The sequence below is a fragment of the Tupaia chinensis genome, unplaced genomic scaffold, assembly GCF_000334495.1.
Source record: "Tupaia chinensis unplaced genomic scaffold, TupChi_1.0 Scaffold000206_1, whole genome shotgun sequence".
NCBI classification, from domain to species: domain Eukaryota; kingdom Metazoa; phylum Chordata; class Mammalia; order Scandentia; family Tupaiidae; genus Tupaia; species Tupaia belangeri.
The window spans coordinates 4683321-4695786 of NW_006159681.1; positions in this window are offsets into that span (position 1 = coordinate 4683321).

The window sequence follows — 12466 nt, forward strand, 5'->3', positions numbered from 1 at the left end:
GTTTATGTTCATTTGTATGCTCCTTTTTTGGCCTTCTTTCCTTTCAGAATGATTCTTAGTTCTTTATTTAATTACTTCTTGTTTCTACCCTACAATTTCCTGTGTCTTGATCTTTGTTCCTACCAGTGCCAGCCCAGATTCCCTGCGGAGCAGTAACTGAGTCAAAAACAGAAGAGATTTGTTCCTACCAGTGCCAGCCCAGATCAGGCTGAGTGGAGGAGCTTTCTGTGCCATGACCCTCACGTGAAGGCTGCGAGGAAAGAGGAAAGAGGAAAGGGAGGGGAGAGTGGAATGGGAAGGCTTGGATCAGGGCAGCTCTGGCAAATCCTCAGCCCAGGAGAGTCAGCAAGAAACCCCAGAGCTTAGACTGCCCGTAAGAGACATCGCTCGATGGGTAGGAACAGCCCAGACTGTGTGTGCCATGCTGTCACGGCCCTGGCATATGGCAACGATGACCATGGGAGATTCAGCAGCAGCTGGAGGGAGCCACTCTGCTCAGGGAAGGTCTCCTGTAAGAGGATGCTGAGTGCTGGGTCTCCATGCCTGCCCTGGGCAACTCTTAGTGCCCCAGAGCCCGACCACCCCCCAACCCCCATTTTTTAAAGAGCATGACTTTTACATTTGTGTGGGTCTCTTTTCATGGTGTAACATAATGAAGAGAGAGCTTACACCAAAACATCTTTTCTCTCTGCCATAGGTTTATTCTGGTTTGAGATTCAGCCCTAACGTGGAGACCTATTTCTTATTGGCTTAGTTACTTTTTCTTATTGAGGGAGACAATATTTAGTAGCAAGCATGACAGTATTTCTCTGTTCACATAATAATAATTAGTATAAACTCATCTTGTATCATTAGACTATACATTTAATTGCTAAAGATGATTTTATTTCATTATTTAATAAAGAATTTAATTTTAATATTGTATAGTAAAAGTCACATACTTTATTGAAATCTGTTCCACAATATTTATTAACCAATGAAAACTAAAGAAGTATGGCAGGCAAAAGAAAAAAATCTTTAAAAATCTGATACGTACCTTTGAGTATAAAGAAATACTTTCTCCTGAAAAAAAACAGAGATTCTTTCCAGATACATTGAAAATCTCTTTTTCTTTATGTTTATTGTTGCCAAAGATTAAGTACTGTTTGTTCTTATGACAATGTTTAATTCAGTGCTAAGGAAAATAAAATAAAGCTCAATAATTTATGGGAAAGTGCTCGCATGGCTGGAAAATATCATTACTATCCTCCTTTACAAAAAAGTGGTTTTTTAATTCCTATAGGTAGGTGGCTATTTAGCATTTGAAATGTGAACCAACCATTCAATAGCACATATTGAGAGGGTATAAGTCTAGCAACTGGAGCTAGGTATAGGTAACTATTTATGACTAAAACCAGTGTGCGGAACCAGAGACCCAAGTCTAGAACAACTAAGATACTATGGCAAAAACCAACAAAGAAAAACAGGAAAACAAAACAAAACAAAACGAAAAACAAGATGCTAACATTCCACTTCTTCCCAATTGCTGAAAAGATTATTCTTGATGAAAACTAATAGTCTACATTATTGAGTACTCATGTTATAAAATGACAATATAAAAAAATGAAAGCTTCGTTCTTGTCAAGATCAAATTCAGTGAGGACACGTTTGTGCATTCGTGTTTGTGTGTGTGTATGTCATCTCCTTTCTTAGGCTGTGAGACTGTATTAGCATTCCAAACAAATGTTTTGCACTACCAATCACAAAGGACTGTATTGTCAGACAGACTGATTTAGAGTCAACCCCCTGGACACTGATAGTATTTAGTTAAAAATAATAACACTGTACATGTAGTCACAAACCACATGATTAGCTCCTAAATGAATGTACTTAGGATGTTGAATTTATTTTTCTATTAATTGCAGCAAATATAGTAAATTATCCACAAGTAAGCCTCTTCATAGGATAAATAACAATCCATTAAAATAGGTAAAATAACAGTATTACATCTATAAATAAAAAATTAAACTATGATCGCACACTTGGCAAGGAAAATGTTTTTGTCCCTTTAGCTTAGCTTTGAATATTGGACAACTTTTCATGGATATCACTGCTATAAAAAGTGGTGAAGGGGGCCTCCAGCAGTGTGGTGGTTAAGGTGGCTGGATCCCATGTGGCTGACTACATGGTCTGAGTCCCACACCCAGTACTTGTGAATGCTTGCCTCAACTCCTGAAAAGCTGGGAAGGATGAAAAAGGGAATGTGATGTGACCATCCTCCATGGAGGTGCTTTCTTGCTTACCTCCTCCTCCTCCTTCTTCTTCTTTTTCTTCTTTGCTTTCTTCTTTTTCTTTTTACTTTTTGAGAGATATTTGCTAGAGAGAGCATTTGCTGGAGAGACAGAGAAAGAAAGTGAAAAATTATCCCTCATGAGGTATGGCCACACCATAACCCCTTCTCCTCCATTCTTCTCTCAGGATTTTGGGAACACATCACACGTGCCCATGTGAGTTTCAAGCTGCCAGATCTGAGACTAGAACCACTATCAGCCATGCGGGAGTCCAGTGACATAACTGCTACACCATTTGCTACCCTGCTTTCCCTTTCTTCAGTATGTGTGCTCTCTTGCAAATTAAAAAAAAAAAGTGATTAAGTGAGAACATTAGTTGTAAAGAGGACTGAAAGTGGAATTGTGCACCACTGAAATATCAATTAATAATAGCTACAAAGAGCTGATATATTGATATATTAATGATAGCCACTCTACTGATGTGTTGAAATAATGTCAGTTTATATGCATTGTGCATTTAAATATCTTAATAATATAAGACCACTTCTAATTCTTCAGTGTTCTCAACACTCACCCATATAAAAGCAAATATATTCATATACATGATGTTAATTGGTTACATAAGAAATTCAATGCTTATATTACTGTACAGTGGTATTAAGTATAACAGGTCTTCATTGCTGAGTCATATTTTAAATTTAAAAAGTATATATGAGATAAATCTGTATTATTTTAAATGTGATTGTTGTTGTGAACAGATAGAAAATTATCATTTTAATTTTAAATTAAGTCTTTTCACTGCAGCACCTTCAATTCTGGATAAATATTGTTTTAGTTCCAACTTTTTTTATTAAATACAGACCTCTTAATTTTACTGGCATGGTTTTCCTTTTAGATATGTTAATTTAATTGAAAAAGCTACGGTGTCATTTTTTGCTTGGAGATAGTAGGCTGTCTCTTCCAATTACCACTGTGCATATCTGCTTTGTAACAATCCGAGATGATCTTACAATGGCATTTTCCTTTATTCATGTACTAAAAGGCTGTGTGGTGTTGTCTCCATCGTGCTCAGTGTATTGTGGAGAATGGCAGTGCTGGCCGTGCCTTTAGAAAGCACACTGGCAGAGCCCAGTAAGTTATCAGATACATAAATGGACAAAAACAGTTGCACTGTTGATGAAGAGAATCTACATTCTTCTAAAGTCTAGGTTGATGGTTCTAAAGCCAGTGTGATCTGGCCCCCAGTGGACCCTGACTGTCAAGAGAGTTTGCGCCACACTGGGAGGGCAGGCAGGAGCTACTGACATCTCTTGGGCAGAGACCAGGAAACTGTGAGGCATCTTGCGCTGCACAGGAAAGTTCTACAAGACCCACAAGTCATTGGCTGAAGCTGACAGGAGTGCTGGAGTTAAGAACTGGTAATCTAAATTAGGGAAAGCGAAATACTTTAGATAATACAGAACTCTCTGAGAAAGTGATAAAGTGAAAACACAAAGAATGAAGAGCAGTAATAGCGTGAAAGGAACATGGAGAGCTAAAGGATACGGTCGCAGAGGACCTCCGTGATGCTAAAAATCCTGATTTAAATCTAACAGGAATTGAAAACCCTTTGAAGAGTTTTAAAGAGAGGAGTAATGTGATTCATTATAAAGCATTACAATGTGGAGCATGGTTGTAGCAAGAGATAAAGCAAAACATCATCGTGAATGATGGGACGAATGTAGGCATCTTTTATTTTATTTATTTTTTTTTAAGAATTATTTATTGGAACCAGCAAGTTGTGTAATGGTAAGGCACTGGACTCCCACATTGGCCAACTGTGATTTGTGTCCTGGACTGGCAGCTTGAAACTCATGCTAGATATGCATGCATGCGTGCCCAAAATCCTAAGAGGAGAATGAAGGAGAAAGAATTGCAGTACGCATATCTCTGGGATATGATTTCTCTCTTTCTGTTTCTCTAATGAGTTCACATGCCTTGTAGTAAAAATCTCTCTCTCAAAAAATTATCAATTTAATTTTGTTTATTATTTTCATTCTGCCGTAGGGCATGTGCACTCACCAGAGAGACAGCAAGAGAAAGAGAGAGGTAAAAAGAGAAAGCAAGATGCCAGGTCCTGGAATTGAACCATGGTTGGCTATGTTGGGCTCCAACATGTCAACCTGCTGTACCCAAATGTAGACATCTGAATACTCGGTGGGGTTAAGAGATGTAAACAAGTGTACATTTTTTGATAACTATTTAAAGGTAAACAGAAAGACATAGCAATGGATTTTGATGTCGTGTTTAGAGAGAGAAAATCAAGAATGACCTTTTCAAACAGTGAGTTTGAATAAAACAAAACAAAACAAAAAGAGAGTACTACCTTCTATTGTGTTGGAATACATTAAAGAAGAACTATAGACATGCATTTCAGGTCCATGTTATTTGTAGTATTTCTTTTTTTTTTTCAAAATAAACTTTTTATTATGAAATTTTCTAAACAAACTCAAAAGTAAGGCGTTTGACAAACATCGTTCAGTTTCAATTACCATCAACATTTGCCATACTCATTTTCTACCTATCTCCCTTTTTATAAAAAAATCTTTTATGAAAAATATCAAACATACCCTTATAAGTAGACCGTGCGGTATTTCACCCTTAAATATTCTAGTATGCACTTTTCAAATTAGCAAAGTGTTGAAGACACAGTGGCACAGAATAGTCTGCAACTCAGAGGAGAGGTTGGTCCTAGGGAACTTTCTAGAAAATGAATGGCATGTTTTAATTATAAAAATAAATGTGATAACATATAATAAAGTCAATAGAAAAGAGGAGACAAGGCCAGATGGTCACACAGTGGTAAAACACACCACTTGCGAGGTAATCCTACAGAGGCAGATGCCAAGTTTAAGTTTAGGGACCTCTGAGTAGGCTGGGTATGCAGCACACGCCCATGATCTGGGGCTGGCTGAAAGCTAAGGGTGTGTCTTGGTGTCCCGACTCTGTTGTGGGCTCTCTCTGGCTCTCTCTCTTCCACACTCACTCTGGAGAGGAGACTATAGCCTCCAAAGAAATGAAACAAAACAAAGACATTAGAAAAGAGAGAATGGGGAGTCTTGTAAATTATTGTTAAGGCCCTACATAAACTGAAGCCTCATTCCTTAGAAAAGTTTATATGCATTGCATTGAAAGGTAGGTTAACTGATAATAACAGTGGCATTTATTATTACCGATAATAAAGTTTTGGACAGCAGAAGAAAAGAGTAATACAAATGAAGCAATGTGGTTCTCAATTTTTTTTTTTAATTGAGATTGATTGGAAAAAAAGATGACAGAAAAATTATGAGATAATAGGTTGTAATAGATAGAAATGTTCAAGTTAGGTGGCATAGACATATGTAGAAAAACAACATGTAAAGTTTTAGTGTATATAAAGCATTCTGCATGAGACCCATTCTGACAGAAAGAGTATTATCTTAAGAACTGTCTACTGTAACAAGAGAGAAGCATGTTTGATGATGGAGTTGTGTTTCTTCAGTTTTGATGATGGGGTCAAATGAAGGCTCATTTTCATCAGGAGGTATGAGGGTACCAAAGTTGATAGCACCCTCTGGGTTAGGGTATGGGCAATCATAAATTCTTATAAGCTAGAAATTTCCTCTATTTCTTTTATCAGTATTCCATAAATTAAGGAAACCAATATTCATTTCTAATTTATCACCAGGAAATGCATCAAAAACAAGTTTATAATGTATATAAGTCAACAGAAAGAACAAATGTGTTCAAACTGTAGAACATAGCAAGGACAATATTTGAAATTGAAATACTAAAATACTTCGGAAAAACGTTCTGACTAATTTGAGACATAAAATACTAGCAATTGAAAAAAGGAAGATAAAAATAGAACTTTTAAGTATGGTTTTGTTCCATCACAGATAAGACAATAAAGTAGAGACCCAAAGTTTTCTCATTTTTAATTATTTAACTTTATTTATCTATCTTAATTTGACTAGAGAGAGAGTGTGTGTGTGTGTGAAATAGAGAGAGGGGGGAAATGAGAAAGCAAGGCACCAGATCCGGGACTCGAACCACAGTCGGCCATGCGAGAATCCAGCATCCTTAATCACCATGCCAACTTCTGGCCCCTAAGACCAAAAGTTTTCTAAGAAAACTTTTTAGACTATTTTGAAACTGATAAAATATTTTGGGTTTGAAATGAGGAGGCTCAACATAAATTTAAGTAGAGTTGTAATAAATGGTTAAATGTGGGCTGGAGGAAAGGCAATGTTTGAAGATATAATGGCTGAGACATTTTCCAGACCAATTAAAAACAAGAATCCACAGATCAGTAAAAATAATGGATTCCAACAGGATAGATTTAAACCAAACAAAGCCATACATGAACAAGTTGTTCTGAAGTATATCAAGAGCTTAAAATAAACTGAATAAAAATATCATTAAAAAATAGTTTATAGCACACTTTTCAGTGGCGACAATGGAAGTTGAGAGGCAATGTAATAATACATTCAAAGTTTTAGAGAGTAATAACCATTGACCTAGAATTGCTATATGGAGAAATTATCTTTAAAAAGTGAAGATGAAATAGGAACATTCCAGAAGAATAAAATGGGGGGAGTTGACCACCATTCTGTCTCCACCAAAGGAGTTTATGAAGATATACCTGCCATGAAGGAAAACATCTCCAGAACAAATGTTTAGGGTGCAAGGACAGTAGTGAAGAGAGACTATAAAATATCAAGCATAAATATATCATTTTACTATGATAATGCACAAATTCACAACAATGCATTAGTTGATATGGGGTAATCTGGTTTTGTGACTTTATAAAAAATGTATATATATATATATTTAGAGAGAGAGAGATACACTTTCACATATATCTTGGTCTGAAAAGGAAATAAGGTATTTATTGCAGCTATACTGTGTCACATATGTATGGCAATATTTCAAAATCAGCTACTAGAAATAAAGTACAACTTTCGAAAATCTAAAATTATGGTTGTAAAAATAGCTGAGGAAACTAACAAAGCAAAAGATCTATTAATCCAAAAAGCAAAGGAAAAGAAGCTTGGTGAGACACGTGTGCACCACCGGGTAGGGGTGAAACTTTTCCGAGATTCAGAGGCTGGACGGACCATATTCTTTTTCGAGTTAGAGTGATGAGGCATACGCTGGAGTATAGCTCCAGAGGAAAACACATCGCTGTGCCTCATCCTGCCACCGCCAGAAAAAGAAGGGCTTCTTTGTGCTTTGGGTGTGATATGAAACATCTGGGAATACTTTTCTAGCCCATATGCCAAGTTTTGTGAAAGGATGCCAGGTCTGAGTGAAGCACAGCACAGCAGGTAACAAAGAAAATAAATTGGAAATCCATAAAGAAAGATCTCCACATATTTGTAAACTGAACAACGGACTACTAAATAGCCCATGGGTCAAGGGAGAAACCACAGTGGGGATTATATGATTGTTTTAATTAAATTAAGTGGAAAGCACAGCACATCCAGAATTTTGATATCACTAAAGCTGTTCTTCCAGGGATATATATAGAACAAAGTGTTTGCACTGGACAATAAGAAAGGTCTCAAATCAGTGTGCAAGCTTCAACCTTCAGAAAACAGAATTTGAAAAGCAAATCAAACAAAGTGAGCATATGGAAGGAAGCAATAAAGATACCAGCTGAAATCAATAACATCAAAACCAAAAAATATGATAAAACAAATAAAAACAAAGGTTGTTTCTTTGAAAACATATTTACTAAGAAAGTTAAAATTTGGAGTCTTTTTTGAAGGCAAAAAAGAGAGAAGACAAAACTTACAAATATTAGATGTGAAAGAGAAGATCTCACTATAGATTTTATAAATATTAAAGGTGCATAAAGAAATATTGCAAATTACCCTTGACATAAAAGTGAACACTGAGATGACCACAAAATGAGTCAATTCTTCAAAATCTACAAACTATTAAAACTTGCCCAAGCTGAAATATATAACTTCAATAGTATCACAGCTATAAATAAAATTTAATTCTTAGTTTAAAATATTCCAGAAATTCATATTTAGGCCTAGATAATTTCACTGGCAAATTCTAATGAATATTTTTCAAAATATCACCAACTCAAAGAAAAGAACAAAAACAAATAAAAACTCAAACATTTAATAGACATAAATGTCAAAAATTGTTCATGTTAATCTTAACTGGATTAAAATGCAATGTCTTCATGCTGAGGAGATTCATTTTCTAGGCTGTAAAGATGTGCAGTGATTCAAAGTTACACACACACACACAAATAAAGAAAGAAAATTTAAAAAATAAATAAATAAAGCCAAAGTAAATAAATATCTCCAGTTCTATACATCCTCTTTCAAGCAGTAGAACAAGGAATACTTCCAAACTCACTTCACGGGGTCAGCATTATTTTGTGTATTATATAGCACTCCCCAAAGAAACAGAATCAATGGGATAGATATTTATAAATAGATGACATAGAAAGAGATATAAAGATATAGATACTGATGTAGATATAAATGTAACAGGTAAAAGGAAACTTACTCTAAGAATTGCCTCCTGTGATGTAGACTTTTAGATATCCACAATAAGCTGTCTGCAAGCTGGAGAACCAAGAAAGCCCCCAGAGTAATTCAGTACAAGTCCAAAGACATGAGAATCAGGAGCTCTCAAGTCCAAGAGAGGGAGGACATGGGTGACTGGTTCCGGCTCAAAGGAGAGAGTGAGAAGTTACCTTTCCTTCCCCTTTCTGTTCTGTTTTGGCTTTCTATGGATGCTACGAAGCATACCCGTGTCATTGAGGGTGATGTCCTTTACCCAGCCTACCAAATTACATGCAATCTCTTCTAGAAGCACATTCACAGACACACAGAGCAATGTTTACCAACTATCTGGTCATCCTTTAGCCCGACAAAGTTGACACAAAATTAGCCATCATTTTGGGACCAGCAGATGGCATAATAGTTACATTGCTAGACTCCCACATTGGTGACTGTGGTTCCAGTCTTATACCCAGTCACTTAAAACTCAGGCTGGTCATGTGTGTGTGCATGTGTGCCCAAAATCCCGAAAGGAGAATGGAGGAGAAGGGATTGCGGTGTAGCCATCACCCTGGGGAGTGATTTCTCACTTTCTTTCTCTCTAGTTCTGTCTCTTTAGTGAGCACACACACCATATAGCAAAAAATCTATTAAAAAAACTACCCATAACTTCTTCATATTAAAACAAGAAAAAGAATAAAAACAAAAAAACTAAAGACTAATATCCTTCATAAACATGGAAAAAATAAAAGATTAGCAAATCAAATCCATCAATATTTAAGAAAGAAACATACTATAATCCATCAAAATTTGACTCAGAAAATCAGGTTTATTTAATAGCCAAAATTAATCAATTTAATCTACCTTACTAACTGCAAAGTCCACATGATCTAATTAATTGAGCAAAAAATGATATGTGAAAGTACTCAATTCCACAAATGATAAAATTCTCCAGCAGATAGATATAGAAGGGAAATTTCTCAACAACTAAAGAGCATCAACCCCAAATCCTACAGCTAACCTAGTACTTGATGTTGAATGAGTGAATGGCTAACACAAAAACATTCATTTTCTTTGCTTCTATTCAATTTAGTAAGTCATAACTAGTACAGTAGGGCATGAGGAAGAAGTTAAAAATGCTCTCAATTATGCAGGAAGGATTAAACTCATCCCTAATCACAGAATGCATTATAGTTTATATAAAAATATCAAGTTTATATGAAAATGTCAAGGAATGTATATAAACCTCCTATAACTAGTAAGTGAGCTTAGCAAGGTTTCAGATTGCCAGGTCAACTCCCCAGTCATACATGTATGTTAGAAATAACCTAGTAAACGCCTATTTTATGAAAGCAATACAATTTACAATCACTGAAAAAGAAATGGAATTATTTGGCATGTATCTAACAAATCAGGCACAGGATCTGTATTATGAAAAATTATGAAACACTGATAAAAGAAATCAAGGAAGGTCTATGTAACTGGAGAGTCCTACAATTTCATGAATTGGAAGATTCAACTTACAAACTATATAAACTTCTCTCAAGGTGATAGATTTAATTCAATTCCAAACATAATCCCAGCAGAAATTTCAAAGAGTTGTAGATAAGCTACTTTTAAATTTTATATGAGAAGGCAAAGAAATTCAAACAGCAAAAAAGTAGTAATTTGTGGTTATACATCATCCAATATGCTGTTGTATCATCTTACTAAGAAGCGATCACGATCATGACCATTTGACATTAGTGATGGGGCAGGTGCACAAACCAACTGAACAGAATGGAGTCCCAAAACAGACTGACACATATATAGCTATAATATTCGCCTATAGCTTTTTGGCAAATTTACAAAAATTAGTGAAGAACAAGAAATATTTTTCAATGGGGAATTAATAGATGTTTCAATTGACAGTTCAGAAAAAAAATGGAGATCCATCAGAAAAAATAACAATAATAATTTTAACCTAGATGTCTTATCTTATACAAAAATTACCTTAAAATGAAATATAAATTGAAAATAAAGCAATCTAACATTTAGTGAGGAAAAAACATAGAATAAAAACATGGTGGTTTTGATTTAGTAAAAAATATTTTTAGATATGATACCATATATGTGTTCCAAAAGAGAAAAATGTAAATGGAGCTTTATTAAAATGAAAAAACATTTCGTTAATGTGAGCTACAGAGTGAAAGTATTTGCAAACTACACATTTAAAGAAGTATTTGTATAAAAATACATACTCAAAAAGTAGCAGTAAGAAAATATGAGCAGGTCTTTCAATAAAGAAGTTAGAGGGTGGCAAATGAGTACATATAATATAAATTATAATAAGAGAACACTACAGCTATGAAAATGGCTAGAATAATGGACAAATACCAAAAGCTGATTAAAATGTAGCACAAAAATGCCAATGGTAGGATTGTAGAATGGAAAAATCTTTCATCCTGCCATGTCAGTCAGCAACCCAATTCCTGGCATATTCTGGAAAGCTATGCTTTCACAAAAACTTCTACACAATGGCTCACAGCAGCTCCAAGTATTAAAACAATCCAAATCCTCAACGTAAAAATAGATGAACAAGCCATGGTATGTCCATTCACGGAAAACTACTTAGCAACAAATAAGAATAGCTTGTGGATGCACAAGCCATGTGAATGAATTTCAAAGAGATTGTGCTGAGAGAGTGAAACCAGACGTACAACACACACATTGCATCCTTTCATTTAGGTGGCGTTCTAAAGTACAGTAACTGAAAACAGACCAAGAATTTCCAGGACATTAGGGTTATTTTGAGATGACAGAACTGTTTTGAATTCTGACTGTAGAGATGGTTACATAAATCTATACTTGAGTTAGTATTTATAAACCTGTACATCAAAAAGGTTAATTTAACTGCATGGTAATTTTAAAAAAATGAGATGACACACTCCATGTAACTGAAAACATGCAGTATGTGTTCCTGTTGCAACTGGCTTATCTCATTTAAAAGAATGTCCTCAAGGTTTGTTTACATTTATGCCTATGATAGGGATTCCTTCTTTTTAAGCTAAAATAAATTCCATGGTATATAATTATCACATCTTCTTTAACTATACATAGAACACTTTAGAAGTAGAGGGTAGAATGGTGATTATGAGCGGCTGGGGACGATTCTCATTTTCCTTTCCCTCATCACCTTTCCATACTCAATGGGTATAAAGATTCAATTAGGAAGGAGGTTTAGATTCTAGTGATCTGCTATACAACATTGTGCTTAGAATTACAAATACTATACTGTACACTTAAAGGGTGTTAAGAGCACAGATATTATGTCAAGTGTTCTTGCCAAAATAAATAATTAAAATAAAAAACAAAAAGTAAAAGACAAACTTAGAACAATAAACTTTACTCTCAAGTTTTATTTTGAGGTGCCAGAACAAGATCAACTAATTTTTTCTTTTACTTTGCTTAACATCTAGGAGATTAAGACTTGGAGAATTTGAATAATTTGCTCAAGTCATAAAACTAATTTGGGGCTACCCGATTCGAGCTATGAGGGAATTTTGAATCTCATCTCATCTCATTTCCCACTTTTCTTACTTTTGCAACCATTTGGCCACTCTGGGTTCCTTTCAGAATCTCTCTTGGACCATATTATTTATATATATA